The 6000-nt window shown below is 42.7% G+C and overlaps 1 long non-coding RNA gene across 1 annotated transcript in view; it reads left to right on the forward strand.

The window, feature by feature from the left end:
* The window catches only part of LOC306640385, a 138870-nt gene extending 134245 nt beyond the window's left edge, over positions 1–4625 (forward strand). Inside the window, exons 4-6 of the long non-coding RNA XR_013757801.1 lie at positions 2885–2965; positions 4090–4195; positions 4527–4625. This is a non-coding gene — a long non-coding RNA (uncharacterized lncRNA). The remainder of the gene's footprint in view (positions 1–2884; positions 2966–4089; positions 4196–4526) is intronic.
* Positions 4626–6000: the final 1375 nt, after the last annotated feature.

The raw sequence follows: 6000 nt of genomic DNA on the forward strand, positions 1-6000 counted from the left end.
ACAGAGGATTGGGGAATGAGATTGGTTGCCAGTGTAGATATTATCATAAAGGTAAAATTCCATTGCAATGAATATTATTATAGTATTATGCTTCAATTCTATCTTGCAAGAAGTACTTTCTCAAACTAATTATCTGAAATGAAACAAAACAAAAAAGCCGTATCACATGGTGAATTTTTTTTTTTTTTGGTACTGGGGATCAAATTCAGGGATACTTGACCACTGAGCCACATCCCCAGCCCTCTTTTGTGTTTTATTTAGAGACAGGGTCTCACTGAGGTGCTTAGCACCTCACCATTGCTGAGGCTGGCTTTGAACTTGCAATCCTCCTACCTCAGCCTCCTGACCCCCTGGGATTACAGGCGTGTGCTTTTAAGTAAGTTCTTGCTTGTGACCTGTGGGCAGTAGACACAGAAAGCCTGAATGGAGCTGTTTACACCTCTTTTGTCCTGCCACGAAGTAAACATTAGCTTCAGGGTTTCTTCTCCCTCTTCTAACATCATAAGGGCTGTAAGAATATTTTACTTAACATCAAGCCACTAGCAAAATCAAGAGGGAAAAGGAAGGAAAGGAGAGGTGGAGGCTTCACGTTGCTTTCCTTCTGGAGGGGTAAGCTCGCCTTCTGACCTTTTCAGTTGACTGAGGAAAGAATGCACACAGCTGGGTTTTCTCTCCAGCTCCTGCAGACAGGAAAAGTAGTAACACATCGTCCTAACCAAACCCTACGGCATGTGCACACGCACACAAAGACACGAGGGAGAAGAAAAGAAAATGAAAATAGCTTTTTTTTTTCTTTTCAGAGCAGTACACTTCTGGAACACAGCACCATTGAAACAATTGGTAAAATGATTTGGTTCCTCAGGCACAACCAGCAAAAATGTAGGAAGCAATCTGATTCCTATGACAATAGTTAATAGTGAAGTGCATTCATTCAACAGATAATAGTTGAGCACCCTTGACATTTGGATTTAGCAGGGCATGATACAGACAAAGCTCCCGTTCTCGTGGAGTTTATGGTATATGTTTTAGCAGGGGAGGCAGCCGGGTAAATAAATTAACAAGTATACATATGTGTGTGTAGTACACACTCCCCCACAACACACACATGTGAGGTGATGGTAAGTCTTCAAAAAATAATGGAGTTGAGTAAGCTCCAGGGGTGGTGGTGGTTGGGGTTTTGCTGGTTTCAGTAGGGTCACGGTAAAGATCACACTCACAAAGAGGAATTCAAGCAGAGAGCTAGAGAGAGCACTGAGGAAGCATGCCACGTAATGATTTTTGGAAAAACAATTCCAGAGAGCAGGAAAAAGCAAATGCAAATGCCCTGAGACAGAGCTCATCTGACTTCCATTCCCACATTATTCATACACGTCCACACATTCTCTCTTCCGTTCATTTGTGCATCCTCTCATTACTTCTAGAGAACATATGTTTGTTAAATGTGCACTTCATTTTGCTTATAAAATGCATATTTATTGACTAACTAATATATGTTAAACATCGGAGGAGGAGATCCTGATGACTCAGGCAAGATACTTACTCTTAAAGAGTACAACCCAACCTAAGAGACCGACGTGTAAACACAAAAATCAGTACTTCTTTAGGCTTCCTGGTATTGAGAATACAGCATGGACTTTGAAAACATATTTCAGTCTAATCATTTGTGACCTCTGGGCAGGTGACTTTCTTCTTTGAGTCATAGATCCTGGGGAAAGTAATATCTACTTTGTAGAATTTTTGTGAGGGGTAAAAAAGAATACGTGTGTGTGTGTGTGTGTGTGTGTGTGTGTGTATACACATATATGTGTATGTACAAAAGTATATACACACATATATATATACATAGCAAATATACTAGGAACAGTACATATTCATAATTCTGACACATGTATTATGGTCAACTGATTATAGTCCTATCTCTCATATAAACTAAGATTTTCTAAAAGAAGAACAACATCTGTTAATGCCACTGTTTCTGTCAGGCCCATCCCAAAATCTGGCACATACTAGGGTATTCAGTAAGTGTTTATCAAATGAATGGAGCCAGCAAGCGCTCAGAACAGGAGTGGTCAAGATCACTAGCTGCTATAGAGAATTGCATAAAAGCAGAGAAAGGTTAAGTTACTTACCCTTTGTTATAGTAGTGGTCAGAGGCCAGGTTTTCTATGCTGCATGGCCTAGGCAGAGTCCGGGTCATTTATAAAATATTTAAAAATCTTTCTGAAAGTATTTCGAAGTACAGTCTATGTTTGGAACCAGACAGGGCCTTTACAGGCACTCCTTTTACAATGTGTTTAAGTAAATAGGAAATGGTAAAGCCTTCAGTCTTAATGGCAAATGATGGAGAAGTGTATGTTGTCATTGGTTTCAACCTCTTGTAAGTAGACTTGTTAATTTCATTTTCTCTTCCCATTCTTGTTCACACTTAGGTAGAAACTGAGTTGCTTTGAATTGCACCTGGCACATATTAGATGCTCAATAAGTATTTGTTGAATGAATGAATAAATGAATGGGATGCTGATTTGTTCTTTTCCCAGGATCTCGATGCTTTCGATATTCTTTTGTACCAGTGTTATTGCACCCAGGGCCCCTGGCCAGGTTTGACACACAGTCACCTTCATCAGAGCATCTCTTGTTAATCTCTTTTGAACTGATGTGCTCACTGTAACTGAGTCAATCCCAGTTCTGCTGCCCTATGACACAGAATCATTCAATAGGGTCTCAAAATGCTGGTGACTTGACTGTCACACATCCTGGCCATCTGCCTTTCAGTGGCTCATTTGGGTGACCCTATTATTGATATTGCCTATTTTTCTTGGCATTTATGATCTACTTTCCCCCAAATTTTCCATCTCCAAATTACAGTTTTATTTTTTTTTCTCAGCTACTAATGTCAGCAGATTGTCCCATTCATCACTTCACTAGGAGTCTGGAAGCCAGCGCTGTCCATCTCAGCAGTAGTCAGGTAAGTCCCATGTATGTGCCTTCTAGTCTGCCCATCAACTTCTTGTTTGTTAGTTTTTGTCCATCCTGGCCCTCTCTGGGCTGTCCTTGCACTGCGGCCCTTCAGTCTTAACAGATCCAGAACTTGTCATGTCCTTCCTTGGTTCTGCTTTTGCCCACACTTCCGGTTATCTCTTGCTACCTGAAAAACAAGGGACATTAAACAACTGCATTTTTATCATGTCACACCATTTTGTCAGTGTTCAGCAGGGCTGGGCTGATAGGCATCAGCTGGGTTACCTTGTGGTATTCAACTGGTGGGTAGTCATTACCCACGTGCCTGGCAGCTTGGTGAGGATGACGGGCAGGCTGGGCTCACATGGGTCCTTCTCCATCTCCAATAGTCTTGGAGCTCCTCTGTGTGATCTCTCCAGCAGCATAGTTGGACTTATTTGATAGCTTAGGTTTCTAGAGAGTACGTTCCCTTGAAGCTATGCCTAGAAATAGCTCAGTGTTTCTTCTGATATAATCCAGACACCAAAATGGTCAGCGGCCAGTTCACTCAGGGAAAGGGGATACGGACTCCACTTGGATGAGAGGTATATTAAAGAAGTTGCTGCCATTTTAAATGTATGATACCTACTCATACTAGAATTGGGAATTTCTTTTCCATGGACTCAGTGGAGACTAATCTGAGGTCAGAAACCCTCTGCTTAGCTTTGTTATTCCCAGACTGGCACCAACACACAGCAGTGTGGTCTGGTGAGGGCATTTGACAGAACTGCTTCCTCTACTCTGGTGCTGTAGACATGCAGAGGCACCTTCTGGATCCTCTTTCAAGGAGGGATTGCTGCTTAGTACGAAGGGATGTAGATGGCAGCCTCTAGCCATTCGTACCATCAGTGTCTGCCTCAGCTGCAGAGTTCCCCCCAGCGTTGTGTTTTTCCTAGGCAGCCCACACCCAGTGATGAGTCAGGCAGGAAGATCAAGGCCTGACCGCTTTGGTCCAACCATTTCTATCTGATATTACTTACTAGTGATACTTGTTCCAGAACTCTCTATTGACTTATAGAGGCTTTGTCAGGCTGCATTGAAATTATACTTCTTCTAATGCCAAATACAAAATCTTTTCTCTTCCTATCACAGGTGCAGATTCCCAAGGAACATGTACACCAGACAGTCTCAGCCTCTGCTTCCAGAGTACCCGGCCTAGGACACACTTCAGTAACTATATACCCATACATAGATAGGTGTGCATGTAAGTGTATATAAATACACACATGCAAATACACACAACACATGCACACATGTCCATATAAAATACATATATACATACACAAATGCATATAAAATACTCACAGACATCCTGGTGTCAGAGATATGCCTTGGTTCCTATTCAAGAGTCACTACTTTTAGTTGACACTGATTATTTCTGTGTTCCTATACATGATTTCTTCTTAATCTGGGGCATCAATGTACCATACCTTTTGTGGAAGAGTGAAGAGCTTCTTCATCCATCCTAGGTTTTAAATGTGGACTATCAATCATAAGACTTTGTCTTCTCTCTCTTTTTTCAGCCTCAGGGCTGGGTATGAAACAGACAGCACCAATCAGGATCCTTATGGCATTTAACTGGACCTGGGGAGAAACCCTTTCTCTTCTGGTGGAGAAGTTGGAAAGATGGATGCCAGGAACAACCTGTGGAGTGAGTGGGTCTAGTCTAAGCTCAGCTTTATAGAAGAGAGCATGGGTCATACACAGAGAACTGCAGGGACCAGCCAGTGGTCCTGAAGTAGCAGGTCTTTGGGGACAGCCATCTCCACCCACACTCCTACTCTTTCTGGTTATGTGAGACAATCTGTTTCTATTTGTGCCTATGTGAGTCGATCAACTGTACTGTTACTTGCAAAGCCTCCTGTTAAATGGTCACCTGTGGTTTTGCTGTTACGTGTTTTCCTGTCCATTACAACTCTTTTTTCCTTCAATCGTCCCATCTTCTAGTAACTTCACTCCATCACTCTCTACTAGATTCTTTCCGTCTGCACAGAGCAAATAGTCTCACCAATGGGAGGAAGGAGTTTACCCTTTAATCTCTTTACAGTACTACTCTCATCCTTTACTGCATGGATTCATTTCTTTTCATAGCACAGCAGGCACGCCCTTGCATCCTTACCTCTATCCCCTTAACCTCCTACCATCTTTCTTCTCTTCTCACCTCTCTGCCAAAACCAGTTATCTACACACAGCCACCGCAAAACAGCTTTTCTTCAGTCTCACCTGGGATCTATTTCTCACCTATGACCCTGCCATCACTCACCTGCCTCCCCTCTCTGGCAATATGTGGTCTTGAACTTCTCCTCTCAGAGACCCCACATTCCAGGGGCATTCCTGAGGAGCGAGGTTGGTGGAATCACAGGGAGGGGACTTGGCACATACAGAAGGAGGCTCACCTCTACTTCAGTGCCAGGCAGATCAGCTGTAGAGATGGTCTGGAGACCAGCAAATGGAAATCGAGGGAACGTGTTTGGGTGACTTTGTGCTTTTTACAGAGTCAAGGGCATCAGCCCACAGTGTGGAAGAGTAAGGAGAAATGTCAGTCCTCAAGAAAGTGAATGAGTGTTAGAAATATTAGCAACTTTAAAAGAAAATTTGGGAACAAATCAGTGACAAGGGCCCAGAGAAAGGAAATAGCTTGAATTTTCTTGATCTCTCAGCTTTTTGCCAAAAGATTGTTAGGGAAAGCCAGTTAAATGAAAATTGCAGGCTTATAGGCATCATGGAAATGGCTGATGTGGGCCTAGACTGGGTGAAGGTGAGACCAGAAGAGGCTCTGACCTCCAGACCATGGAAAATATTCAATTAGCAAATTTGAGGGCCTGGAAATAAGTGATGGCAAGGAAGTGAAGCAGAGAGATTTGGGAGTAGAAAAGCTCCAACTGATGATGACATACATGATCCAAGGTGTGGCCATACTTAGCACTTGTAGTTCTAAAACTTAGAACTGGAGAGCCTGGTAAAGCACAGACTGCTGCTCCACTCTTTCTTAGGATCTAGATT

The sequence above is a fragment of the Sciurus vulgaris genome (assembly GCF_902686455.1).
Source record: "Sciurus vulgaris genome assembly, chromosome: 11".
Classification (NCBI taxonomy): Eukaryota; Metazoa; Chordata; class Mammalia; order Rodentia; family Sciuridae; genus Sciurus; species Sciurus vulgaris.